Genomic DNA, 13,016 nt, shown 5'->3' on the forward strand with positions numbered 1-13,016 from the left:
GGTTGTTCAAGCCCACCCAGGGACGAAGTAGAAGTTTTTATTACACACATTTTCTGATGTGTGGATTCGCGATATGAATACAATATAACACCAATGTTGCAGTCTCTGTGGCGCAATCGGTTAGCGCGTTCGGCTGTTAACCGAAAGGTTGGTGGTTCAAGCCCACCCAGGGACGAAGTATAAGTTTTTATTACACACATGTTCTCATGTGAGAATTCGCGATATGAATACAACATAACACCAATGTCGCAGTGTCTGTAGCGCCATCGGTTAGCGCGTTCGGCTGTTAACCGAAAGGTTGGTGATTCAAGCCCACCCAGGGACGAAGTAGAAGTTTTTATTACACACATTTTCTCATGTGAGGATTCGCGATATGAATACAACATAACACCAATGTCGCAGTATATGTAGCGCAATCGGTTAGCGCGTTCAGCTGTTAACCGAAAGGTTGGTTGTTCAAGCCCACCCAGGGACGAAGTACAAGTTTTTATTACACACAAATTCTCATGTGTGGATTCGCGATATGAATGCAAAATAACACCAATGTCGCAGTGTCTGTAGCGCAATCGGTTAGCGCGTTTGGCTGTTAACCGAAAGGTTGGTGGTTCAAGCCCACCCAGGGACGAAGTACAAGTTTTTATTACACACATTTTCTCATGTGTGGATTTGCGATATGAATACAACACAACATATCACCAAGGTTGCAGTCTCTGTGGCGCATTTGGTTAGCGCGTTCGGCTGTTAACCGAAAGGTTGGTGATTCAAGCCCACCCAGGGACGAAGTAGAAGTTTTTATTACACACATTTTCTCATGTGTGAATTTGCGATATGAATGCAACATAACACCAATGTCGCAGTGTCTGTAGCGCCATCGGTTAGCGCGTTCGGCTGTTAACCAAAAGGTTGGTGGTTCAAGCCCACCCAGGGACGAAGTAGAAGTTTTTATTACGCACATTTTCTCACGTGTGAATTCGAGATATGAATACAACATAACACCAATGTCGCAGTGTCTGTAGCGCCATCGGTTAGCGCGTTCGGCTGTTAACTGTAAGGTTGGTGGTTCAAGCCCACCCAGGGACGAAGTAGAAGTTTTTATTACGCACATTTTCTCACGTGTGGATTCGCGATATTAATACAATACAACATATCACCAATGTCGCAGTCTCTGTGTCGCAATTGGTTAGTGCGTTCGGCTGTTAACCGAAAGGTTGGTGATTCAAGCCCACCCAGGGACGAAGTACAAGTTTTTATTACACATATTTTCTCATGTGTGAATTCGCGATATGAATACAATATAACACCAATGTTGCAGTCTCTGTGGCGCAATCGGTTAGCGCGTTTGGCTGTTAACCGAAAGGTTGGTGGTTCAAGCCCACCCAGGGACGAAGTACACATTTTTATTACACACATTTTCTCATGTGTGGATTCGCGATATGAATACAACATAACGCCATTGTTGTAGTCTCTGTGGCGCAATCGATTAGCGCGTTCGGCTGTTAACCGAAAGGTTGGTGGTTCAAGCCCAAACAGGGACGAAGTACAAGTTTTTGTTACACACAATTTCTCATGTGTGAATTCGCGATATGAATGCAACATAACACCAATGTCGCAGTGTATGTAGCGCCATCCGTTCGCGCGTTCGGCTGTTAACCGAAAGGTTGGTGGTTCAAGCCCACCCAGGGACGAAGTAGAAGTTTTTATTACGCACATTTTCTCACGTGTGAATTCGAGATATGAATACAACATAACACCAATGTCGCAGTGTCTGTAGCGCCATCGGTTAGCGCGTTCGGCTGTTAACTGTAAGGTTGGTGGTTCAAGCCCACCCAGGGACGAAGTAGAAGTTTTTATTACGCACATTTTCTCACGTGTGGATTCGCGATATTAATACAATACAACATATCACCAAGGTTACAGTCTCTGTGGCGCAATTGGTTAGTGCGTTCGGCTGTTAACCGAAAGGTTGGTGATTCAAGCCCACCCAGGGACGAAGTACAAGTTTTTATTACACATATTTTCTCATGTGTGAATTCGCGATATGAATACAATATAACACCAATGTTGCAGTCTCTGTGGCGCAATCGGTTAGCGCGTTTGGCTGTTATCCGAAAGGTTGGTGGTTCAAGCCCACCCAGGGACGAAGTAGAAGTTTTTATTACACAGATTTTCTCATGTGTGAATTCGCGATATGAATAAAACATAACACCAATGTCGCAGTGTCTGTAGCGCCATCGGTTCGCGCGTTCGGCTGTTAACCGAAAGGTTGGTGATTCAAGCCACCCAGGGACGAAGTAGAAGTTTTTATTACACACATTTTCTCATGTGTGGATTCGCGATATGAATACAATATAACACCAATGTTGCAGTCTCTGTGGCGCAATCGGTTAGCGCGTTCGGCTGTTAACCGAAAGGTTGGTGGTTCAAGCCCACCCAGGGACGAAGTATAAGTTTTTATTACACACATGTTCTCATGTGAGAATTCGCGATATGAATACAACATAACGCCAATGTCGCAGTGTCTGTAGCGCCATCGGTTCGCGCGTTCGGCTGTTAACCGAAAGGTTGGTGATTCAAGCCACCCAGGGACGAAGTAGAAGTTTTTATTACACACATTTTCTCATGTGTGGATTCGCGATATGAATACAACATAACACCATTGTTACAGTCTCTGTGGCGCAATCGGTTAGCGCGTTCGGCTGTTAACCGAAAGGTTGGTGGTTCAAGCCCACCCAGGGACGAAGTACAAGTTTTTATTACACACATTTTCTCATGTGTGGATTCGCGATATGAATACAACATAACGCCATTGTTGTAGTCTCTGTGGCGCAATCGATTAGCGCGTTCGGCTGTTAACCGAAAGGTTGGTGGTTCAAGCCCAAACAGGGACGAAGTACAAGTTTTTGTTACACACAATTTCTCATGTGTGAATTCGCGATATGAATGCAACATAACGCCAATGTCGCAGTGTCTGTAGCGCAATCGGTTCGCGCGTTCGGCTGTTAACCGAAAGGTTGGTGATTCAAGCCACCCAGGGACGAAGTAGAAGTTTTTATTACACACATTTTCTCATGTGTGGATTCGCGATATGAATACAACATAACACCATTGTTACAGTCTCTGTGGCGCAATCGGTTAGCGCGTTCGGCTGTTAACCGAAAGGTTGGTGGTTCAAGCCCACCCAGGGACGAAGTACAAGTTTTTATTACACACATTTTCTCATGTGTGGATTCGCGATATGAATACAACATAACGCCATTGTTGTAGTCTCTGTGGCGCAATCGATTAGCGCGTTCGGCTGTTAACCGAAAGGTTGGTGGTTCAAGCCCAAACAGGGACGAAGTACAAGTTTTTGTTACACACAATTTCTCATGTGTGAATTCGCGATATGAATGCAACATAACGCCAATGTCGCAGTGTCTGTAGCGCAATCGGTTAGCGCGTTCGGCAGTTAACCGAAAGGTTGGTTGTTCAAGCCCACCCAGGGACGAAGTACAAGTTTTTATTACACACAAATTCTCATGTGTGGATTCGCGATATGAATGCAAAATAACACCAATGTCGCAGTGTCTGTAGCGCAATCGGTTAGCGCGTTTGGCTGTTAACCGAAAGGTTGGTCGTTCAAGCCCACACAGGGACGAAGTAGAAGTTTTTATTACACACATTTTCTCATGTGTGGATTCGCGATATGAATACAACATAACGCCATTGTTGTAGTCTCTGTCGCGCAATCGATTAGCGCGTTCGGCTGTTAACCGAAAGGTTGGTGGTTCAAGCCCACCCAGGGACGAAGTACAAGTTTTTATTACACACATTTTCTCATGTGTGGATTCGCGATATGAATACAACATAACGCCATTGTTGTAGTCTCTGTCGCGCAATCGATTAGCGCGTTCGGCTGTTAACCGAAAGGTTGGTGGTTCAAGCCCAAACAGGGACGAAGTACAAGTTTTTATTACACACATGTTCTCATGTGTGAATTCGCGATATGAATACAACATAACACCAATGTCGCAGAGTCTGTAGCGCCATCGGTTCGCGCGTTCGGCTGTTAACCGAAAGGTTGGTGATTCAAGCCCACCCAGGGACGAAGTAGAAGTTTTATTACGCACATTTTCTCACGTGTGGATTCGCGATATTAATACAACACAACATATCACCGAGGTTGCAGTCTCTGTGGCGCAATTGGTTAGTGCGTTCGGCTGTTAACCGAAAGGTTGGTGATTCAAGCCCACCCAGGGACGAAGTACAAGTTTTTATTACACACATTTTCTCATGTGTGAATTCGCGATATGAATACAATATAATACCAATGTTGCAGTCTCTGTGGCGCAATCGATTAGCGCGTTCGGCTGTTAAACGAAAGGTTGGTGGTTCAAGCCCAAACAGGGACGAAGTACAAGTTTTTGTTACACACAATTTCTCATGTGTGAATTCGCGATATGAATGCAACATAACACCAATGTCGCAGTATCTGTAGCGCAATCGGTTAGCGCGTTCGGCTGTTAACCGAAAGGTTGGTTGTTCAAGCCCACCCAGGGACGAAGTACAAGTTTTTATTACACACAAATTCTCATGTGTGGATTCGCGATATGAATGCAAAATAACACCAATGTCGCAGTGTTTGTAGCGCAATCGGTTATCGCGTTTGGCTGTTAACCGAAAGGTTGGTGGTTCAAGCCCACCCAGGGACGAAGTACAAGTTTTTATTACACACATTTTCTCATGTGTGGATTTGCGATATGAATACAACACAACATATCACCAAGGTTGCAGTCTCTGTGGCGCATTTGGTTAGCGCGTTCGGCTGTTAACCGAAAGGTTGGTGATTCAAGCCCACCCAGGGACGAAGTAGAAGTTTTTATTACACACATTTTCTCATGTGTGAATTTGCGATATGAATACAACATAATACCAATGTCGCAGTGTCTGTAGCGCCATCGGTTAGCGCGTTCGGCTGTTAACCAAAAGGTTGGTGGTTCAAGCCCACCCAGGGACGAAGTACAAGTTTTTATTACACACATTTTCTCATGTGTGAATTCGCGATATGAAGACAATATAACACCATTGTTACAGTCTCTGTGGCGCAATCGGTTAGCGCGTTCGGCTGTTAACCGAAAGGTTGGTGGTTCAAGCCCACCCAGGGACGATGTATAAGTTTTTATTACACACATGTTCTCATGTGAGAATTCGCGATGTGAATACAACATAACACCAATGTCGCAGAGTCTGTAGCGCCATCGGTTCGCGCGTTCGGCTGTTAACCGAAAGGTTGGTGATTCAAGCCCACACAGGGACGAAGTAGAAGTTTTATTACGCACATTTTCTCACGTGTGGATTCGCGATATTAATACAACACAACATATCACCGAGGTTGCAGTCTCTGTGGCGCAATTGGTTAGTGCGTTCGGCTGTTAACCGAATGGTTGGTGATTCAAGCCCACCCAGGGACGAAGTACAAGTTTTTATTACACACATTTTCTCATGTGTGAATTCGCGATATGAATACAATATAACACCAATGTTGCAGTCTCTGTGGCGCAATCGGTTAGCGCGTTTGGCTGTTAACCGAAAGGTTGCTGGTTCAAGCCCACCCAGGGACGAAGTACACATTTTTATTACACACATTTTCTCATGTGTGGATTCGCGATATGAATACAACATAACGCCATTGTTGTAGTCTCTGTGGCGCAATCGATTAGCGCGTTCGCCTGTTAACCGAAAGGTTGGTGGTTCAAGCCCAAACAGGGAAGAAGTACAAGTTTTTATTACACACAATTTCTCATGTGTGAATTCGCGATATGAATGCAACATAACACCAATGTCGCAGTATCTGTAGCGCAATCGGTTAGCGCGTTCGGCTGTTAACCGAAAGGTTGGTTGTTCAAGCCCACCCAGGGACGAAGTACAAGTTTTTATTACACACAAATTCTCATGTGTGGATTCGCGATATGAATGCAAAATAACACCAATGTCGCAGTGTCTGTAGCGCAATCGGTTAGCGCGTTTGGCTGTTAACCGAAAGGTTGGTGGTTCAAGCCCACCCAGGGACGAAGTACAAGTTTTTATTACACACATATTCTCATGTGTGGATTTGCGATATGAATACAACACAACATATCACCAAGGTTGCAGTCTCTGTGGCGCATTTGGTTAGCGCGTTCGGCTGTTAACCGAAAGGTTGGTGATTCAAGCCCACCCAGGGACGAAGTAGAAGTTTTTATTACACACATTTTTTCATGTGTGAATTTGCGATATGAATACAACATAACACCAATGTCGCAGTGTCTGTAGCGCCATCGGTTAGCGCGTTCGGCTGTTAACCAAAAGGTTGGTGGTTCAAGCCCACCCAGGGACGAAGTACAAGTTTTTATTACACACATTTTCTCATGTGTGAATTCGCGATATGAAGACAATATAACACCATTGTTGTAGTCTCTGTGGCGCAATCGGTTAGCGCGTTCGGCTGTTAACCGAAAGGTTGGTGGTTCAAGCCCACCCAGGGACGAAGTAGAAGTTTTTATTACACAGATTTTCTCATGTGTGAATTCGCGATATGAATAAAACATAACACCAATGTCGCAGTGACTGTAGCGCCATCGGTTCGCGCGTTCGGCTGTTAACCGAAAGGTTGGTGGTTCAAGCCCAAACAGGGACGAAGTACAAGTTTTTATTACACACATATTCTCATGTGTGAATTCGCGATATGAATACAACATAACACCAATGTCGCAGAGTCTGTAGCGCCATCGGTTCGCGCGTTCGGCTGTTAACCGAAAGGTTGGTGATTCAAGCCCACCCAGGGACGAAGTAGAAGTTTTATTACGCACATTTTCTCACGTGTGGATTCGCGATATTAATACAACACAACATATCACCGAGGTTGCAGTCTCTGTGGCGCAATTGGTTAGTGCGTTCGGCTGTTAACCGAAAGGTTGGTGATTCAAGCCCACCCAGGGACGAAGTACAAGTTTTTATTACACACATTTTCTCATGTGTGAATTCGCGATATGAATACAATATAACACCAATGTTGCAGTCTCTGTGGCGCAATCGATTAGCGCGTTCGGCTGTTAAACGAAAGGTTGGTGGTTCAAGCCCAAACAGGGACGAAGTACAAGTTTTTGTTACACACAATTTCTCATGTGTGAATTCGCGATATGAATGCAACATAACACCAATGTCGCAGTATCTGTAGCGCAATCGGTTAGCGCGTTCGGCTGTTAACCGAAAGGTTGGTTGTTCAAGCCCACCCAGGGACGAAGTACAAGTTTTTATTACACACAAATTCTCATGTGTGGATTCGCGATATGAATGCAAAATAACACCAATGTCGCAGTGTTTGTAGCGCAATCGGTTATCGCGTTTGGCTGTTAACCGAAAGGTTGGTGGTTCAAGCCCACCCAGGGACGAAGTACAAGTTTTTATTACACACATTTTCTCATGTGTGGATTTGCGATATGAATACAACACAACATATCACCAAGGTTGCAGTCTCTGTGGCGCATTTGGTTAGCGCGTTCGGCTGTTAACCGAAAGGTTGGTGATTCAAGCCCACCCAGGGACGAAGTAGAAGTTTTTATTACACACATTTTCTCATGTGTGAATTTGCGATATGAATACAACATAATACCAATGTCGCAGTGTCTGTAGCGCCATCGGTTAGCGCGTTCGGCTGTTAACCAAAAGGTTGGTGGTTCAAGCCCACCCAGGGACGAAGTACAAGTTTTTATTACACACATTTTCTCATGTGTGAATTCGCGATATGAAGACAATATAACACCATTGTTACAGTCTCTGTGGCGCAATCGGTTAGCGCGTTCGGCTGTTAACCGAAAGGTTGGTGGTTCAAGCCCACCCAGGGACGATGTATAAGTTTTTATTACACACATGTTCTCATGTGAGAATTCGCGATGTGAATACAACATAACACCAATGTCGCAGAGTCTGTAGCGCCATCGGTTCGCGCGTTCGGCTGTTAACCGAAAGGTTGGTGATTCAAGCCCACACAGGGACGAAGTAGAAGTTTTATTACGCACATTTTCTCACGTGTGGATTCGCGATATTAATACAACACAACATATCACCGAGGTTGCAGTCTCTGTGGCGCAATTGGTTAGTGCGTTCGGCTGTTAACCGAATGGTTGGTGATTCAAGCCCACCCAGGGACGAAGTACAAGTTTTTATTACACACATTTTCTCATGTGTGAATTCGCGATATGAATACAATATAACACCAATGTTGCAGTCTCTGTGGCGCAATCGGTTAGCGCGTTTGGCTGTTAACCGAAAGGTTGCTGGTTCAAGCCCACCCAGGGACGAAGTACACATTTTTATTACACACATTTTCTCATGTGTGGATTCGCGATATGAATACAACATAACGCCATTGTTGTAGTCTCTGTGGCGCAATCGATTAGCGCGTTCGCCTGTTAACCGAAAGGTTGGTGGTTCAAGCCCAAACAGGGAAGAAGTACAAGTTTTTATTACACACAATTTCTCATGTGTGAATTCGCGATATGAATGCAACATAACACCAATGTCGCAGTATATGTAGCGCAATCGGTTAGCGCGTTCGGCTGTTAACCGAAAGGTTGGTTGTTCAAGCCCACCCAGGGACGAAGTACAAGTTTTTATTACACACAAATTCTCATGTGTGGATTCGCGATATGAATGCAAAATAACACCAATGTCGCAGTGTCTGTAGCGCAATCGGTTAGCGCGTTTGGCTGTTAACCGAAAGGTTGGTGGTTCAAGCCCACCCAGGGACGAAGTACAAGTTTTTATTACACACATTTTCTCATGTGTGGATTTGCGATATGAATACAACACAACATATCACCAAGGTTGCAGTCTCTGTGGCGCATTTGGTTAGCGCGTTCGGCTGTTAACCGAAAGGTTGGTGATTCAAGCCCACCCAGGGACGAAGTAGAAGTTTTTTTTACACACATTTTTTCATGTGTGAATTTGCGATATGAATACAACATAACACCAATGTCGCAGTGTCTGTAGCGCCATCGGTTAGCGCGTTCGGCTGTTAACCAAAAGGTTGGTGGTTCAAGCCCACCCAGGGACGAAGTACAAGTTTTTATTACACACATTTTCTCATGTGTGAATTCGCGATATGAAGACAATATAACACCATTGTTGTAGTCTCTGTGGCGCAATCGGTTAGCGCGTTCGGCTGTTAACCGAAAGGTTGGTGGTTCAAGCCCACCCAGGGACGAAGTAGAAGTTTTTATTACACAGATTTTCTCATGTGTGAATTCGCGATATGAATAAAACATAACACCAATGTCGCAGTGACTGTAGCGCCATCGGTTCGCGCGTTCGGCTGTTAACCGAAAGGTTGGTGATTCAAGCCCACCCAGGGACGAAGTAGAAGTTTTTATTACACACATTTTCTCATGTGTGGATTCGCGATATGAATACAATATAACACCAATGTTGTAGTTTCTGTGGCGCAATCGGTTAGCGCGTTCGGCTGTTAACCGAAAGGTTGGTGGTTCAAGCCCACCCAGGGACGAAGTATAAGTTTTTATAACACACATGTTCTCATGTGTGAATTCGCGATATGAATACAACATAACACCAATGTCGCAGTGTCTGTAGCGCCATCGGTTAGCGCGTTCGGCTGTTAACCGAAAGGTTGGTGATTCAAGCCCACCCAGGGACGAAGTACAAGTTTTTATTACACACAAATTCTCATGTGTGGATTCGCGATATGAATGCAAAATAACACCAATGTCGCAGTGTCTGTAGCGCAATCGGTTAGCGCGTTTGGCTGTTAACCGAAAGGTTGGTGGTTCAAGCCCACCCAGGGACGAAGTACAAGTTTTTATTACACACATTTTCTCATGTGTGGATTTGCGATATGAATACAACACAACATATCACCAAGGTTGCAGTCTCTGTGGCGCATTTGGTTAGCGCGTTCGGCTGTTAACCGAAAGGTTGGTGATTCAAGCCCACCCAGGGACGAAGTAGAAGTTTTTATTACACACATTTTCTCATGTGTGAATTCGCGATATGAATACAATATAACACCAATGTTGTAGTCTCTGTGGCGCAATCGGTTAGCGCGTTCGGCTGTTAACCGAAAGGTTGGTGGTTCAAGCCCACCCAGGGACGAAGTATAAGTTTTTATAACACACATGTTCTCATGTGTGAATTCGCGATATGAATACAACATAACACCAATGTCGCAGTGTCTGTAGCGCCATCGGTTAGCGCGTTCGGCTGTTAACCGAAAGGTTGGTGATTCAAGCCCATCCAGGGACGAAGTAGAAGTTTTTATTACACACATTTTCTCATGTGTGGATTCGCGAAATGAATACAACATAACACCATTGTTACAGTCTCTGTGGCGCAATCGGTTAGCGCGTTCGGCTGTTAATGGAAAGGTTGGTGGTTCAAGCCCACCCAGGGACGAAGTAGAAGTTTTTATTACGCACATTTTCTCACGTGTGGATTCGCGATATTAATACAACATAACACCAATGTCGCAGAGTCTGTAGCGCCATCGGTTAGCGCGTTCGGCTGTTAACCGAAAGGTTGGTTGTTCAAACCCACCTTGGGATGAAGTAGAAGTTTTTATTACTCACATTTTCGAATGTGTGAATTCGAGATATGAATACAACATAACACCAATGTCGCAGTGTCTGTAGCGCCATCGGCTGTTAACTGTAAGGTTGGTGGTTCAAGCCCACCCAGGGACGAAGTAGAAGTTTTTATTACGCACATTTTCTCACGTGTGGATTCGCGATATTAATACAATACAACGTATCACCAAGGTTACAGTCTCTGTGGCGCAATTGGTTAGTGCGTTCGGCTGTTAACCGAAAGGTTGGTGATTCAAGCCCACCCAGGGACGAAGTACAAGTTTTTATTACACACATTTTCTCATGTGTGAATTCGCGATATAAATACAATATAACACCAATGTTGCAGTCTCTGTGGCGCAATCGGTTAGCGCGTTTGGCTGTTAACCGAAAGGTTGGTGGTTCAAGCCCACCCAGGGACGAAGTACACATTTTTATTACACACATTTTCTCATGTGTGGATTCGCGATATGAATACAACATAACGCCATTGTTGTAGTCTCTGTGGCGCAATCGATTAGCGCGTTCGGCTGTTAACCGAAAGGTTGGTGGTTCAAGCCCAAACAGGGACGAAGTACAAGTTTTTGTTACACACAATTTCTCATGTGTGAATTCGCGATATGAATGCAACATAACACCAATGTCGCAGTGTCTGTAGCGCAATCGGTTAGCGCGTTCGGCTGTTAACCGAAAGGTTGGTTGTTCAAGCCCACCCAGGGACGAAGTAGAAGTTTTATTACGCACATTTTCTCACGTGTGGATTCGCGATATTAATACAACACAACATATCACCGAGGTTGCAGTCTCTGTGGCGCAATTGGTTAGTGCGTTCGGCTGTTAACCGAAAGGTTGGTGATTCAAGCCCACCCAGGGACGAAGTACAAGTTTTTATTACACACATTTTCTCATGTGTGAATTCGCGATATGAATACAATATAACACCAATGTTGCAGTCTCTGTGGCGCAATCGATTAGCGCGTTCGGCTGTTAAACGAAAGGTTGGTGGTTCAAGCCCAAACAGGGACGAAGTACAAGTTTTTGTTACACACAATTTCTCATGTGTGAATTCGCGATATGAATGCAACATAACACCAATGTCGCAGTATCTGTAGCGCAATCGGTTAGCGCGTTCGGCTGTTAACCGAAAGGTTGGTTGTTCAAGCCCACCCAGGGACGAAGTACAAGTTTTTATTACACACAAATTCTCATGTGTGGATTCGCGATATGAATGCAAAATAACACCAATGTCGCAGTGTTTGTAGCGCAATCGGTTATCGCGTTTGGCTGTTAACCGAAAGGTTGGTGGTTCAAGCCCACCCAGGGACGAAGTACAAGTTTTTATTACACACATTTTCTCATGTGTGGATTTGCGATATGAATACAACACAACATATCACCAAGGTTGCAGTCTCTGTGGCGCATTTGGTTAGCGCGTTCGGCTGTTAACCGAAAGGTTGGTGATTCAAGCCCACCCAGGGACGAAGTAGAAGTTTTTATTACACACATTTTCTCATGTGTGAATTTGCGATATGAATACAACATAATACCAATGTCGCAGTGTCTGTAGCGCCATCGGTTAGCGCGTTCGGCTGTTAACCAAAAGGTTGGTGGTTCAAGCCCACCCAGGGACGAAGTACAAGTTTTTATTACACACATTTTCTCATGTGTGAATTCGCGATATGAAGACAATATAACACCATTGTTACAGTCTCTGTGGCGCAATCGGTTAGCGCGTTCGGCTGTTAACCGAAAGGTTGGTGGTTCAAGCCCTCCCAGGGACGATGTATAAGTTTTTATTACACACATGTTCTCATGTGAGAATTCGCGATGTGAATACAACATAACACCAATGTCGCAGAGTCTGTAGCGCCATCGGTTCGCGCGTTCGGCTGTTAACCGAAAGGTTGGTGATTCAAGCCCACACAGGGACGAAGTAGAAGTTTTATTACGCACATTTTCTCACGTGTGGATTCGCGATATTAATACAACACAACATATCACCGAGGTTGCAGTCTCTGTGGCGCAATTGGTTAGTGCGTTCGGCTGTTAACCGAATGGTTGGTGATTCAAGCCCACCCAGGAACGAAGTACAAGTTTTTATTACACACATTTTCTCATGTGTGAATTCGCGATATGAATACAATATAACACCAATGTTGCAGTCTCTGTGGCGCAATCGGTTAGCGCGTTTGGCTGTTAACCGAAAGGTTGCTGGTTCAAGCCCACCCAGGGACGAAGTACACATTTTTATTACACACATTTTCTCATGTGTGGATTCGCGATATGAATACAACATAACGCCATTGTTGTAGTCTCTGTGGCGCAATCGATTAGCGCGTTCGCCTGTTAACCGAAAGGTTGGTGGTTCAAGCCCAAACAGGGAAGAAGTACAAGTTTTTATTACACACAATTTCTCAT

At 44.7% G+C, this 13,016-nt stretch overlaps 9 non-coding genes across 9 annotated transcripts; all 9 read left to right on the top strand.

Moving 5' to 3' along the window:
* Nucleotides 1-101: 101 nt before the first annotated feature.
* Nucleotides 102-175, top strand: TRNAN-GUU (transfer RNA asparagine (anticodon GUU)). The gene has a single exon. It is a non-coding gene; the product is annotated as a tRNA-Asn (tRNA).
* A 2,190-nt stretch (nt 176-2,365) lies between these two features.
* On the top strand, nt 2,366-2,439 carry TRNAN-GUU (transfer RNA asparagine (anticodon GUU)). Its single transcript has one exon. It is a non-coding gene; the product is annotated as a tRNA-Asn (tRNA).
* Nucleotides 2,440-2,664: 225 nt separating this feature from the next.
* On the top strand, nt 2,665-2,738 carry TRNAN-GUU (transfer RNA asparagine (anticodon GUU)). The gene has a single exon. It is a non-coding gene; the product is annotated as a tRNA-Asn (tRNA).
* A 375-nt stretch (nt 2,739-3,113) lies between these two features.
* TRNAN-GUU (transfer RNA asparagine (anticodon GUU)) lies at nt 3,114-3,187 on the top strand. The gene has a single exon. It is a non-coding gene; the product is annotated as a tRNA-Asn (tRNA).
* Nucleotides 3,188-5,072: 1,885 nt separating this feature from the next.
* TRNAN-GUU (transfer RNA asparagine (anticodon GUU)) lies at nt 5,073-5,146 on the top strand. Its single transcript has one exon. It is a non-coding gene; the product is annotated as a tRNA-Asn (tRNA).
* Nucleotides 5,147-6,431: 1,285 nt separating this feature from the next.
* Nucleotides 6,432-6,505, top strand: TRNAN-GUU (transfer RNA asparagine (anticodon GUU)). The gene has a single exon. It is a non-coding gene; the product is annotated as a tRNA-Asn (tRNA).
* Nucleotides 6,506-7,790: 1,285 nt separating this feature from the next.
* Nucleotides 7,791-7,864, top strand: TRNAN-GUU (transfer RNA asparagine (anticodon GUU)). The gene has a single exon. It is a non-coding gene; the product is annotated as a tRNA-Asn (tRNA).
* A 1,285-nt stretch (nt 7,865-9,149) lies between these two features.
* On the top strand, nt 9,150-9,223 carry TRNAN-GUU (transfer RNA asparagine (anticodon GUU)). The gene has a single exon. It is a non-coding gene; the product is annotated as a tRNA-Asn (tRNA).
* Nucleotides 9,224-10,054: 831 nt separating this feature from the next.
* Nucleotides 10,055-10,128, top strand: TRNAN-GUU (transfer RNA asparagine (anticodon GUU)). The gene has a single exon. It is a non-coding gene; the product is annotated as a tRNA-Asn (tRNA).
* The last annotated feature ends 2,888 nt before the right edge of the window (nt 10,129-13,016 follow it).

The sequence above is a fragment of the Saccoglossus kowalevskii genome, chromosome 6 (genome assembly GCF_978046115.1).
Source record: "Saccoglossus kowalevskii chromosome 6, keSacKowa6.1, whole genome shotgun sequence".
NCBI classification, from domain to species: Eukaryota; Metazoa; Hemichordata; class Enteropneusta; family Harrimaniidae; genus Saccoglossus; species Saccoglossus kowalevskii.